Raw genomic sequence first — 386 nt, 5'->3', positions numbered from 1 at the left:
CCCCCCCCCTCGCTTCCCCAGCCCTTGGAAAAGAACAACAGAAAGGCTAGAAACGACTACAAAAACATCAGAAACTGTGGTTGTGGAGACTTCTCCCTTCCAATCAATACCTCGTATTACCTTGAGATCAGACCGAATGTCTTCGTTGGTTAGGTTACTCCACTTCTTAGTGTTAGATGCTCAACAAACATTAACTCATGCGCTAATGCTTGCTCCAGTCGGCGGCAAGGTGGTAGAGCAAGGGATGTGAAGCACTGGAAGTACATGTCTCATTGACAGCCAGCACAAAATATCGGAAATCGAAGTTACACTGTCAATCAATCAGTCGGTGGTGTGAAAGCTTTTCGTAACTGTTGTCGTTATTCTGTCGTCTGTCGTGGGTGTGG

The sequence above is a fragment of the Frankliniella occidentalis genome, unplaced genomic scaffold (assembly GCF_000697945.3).
Source record: "Frankliniella occidentalis isolate FOCC.00 unplaced genomic scaffold, Focc_3.1 Scaffold195, whole genome shotgun sequence".
NCBI classification, from domain to species: Eukaryota; Metazoa; Arthropoda; class Insecta; order Thysanoptera; family Thripidae; genus Frankliniella; species Frankliniella occidentalis.
This window is presented reverse-complemented; position numbering follows the sequence as displayed.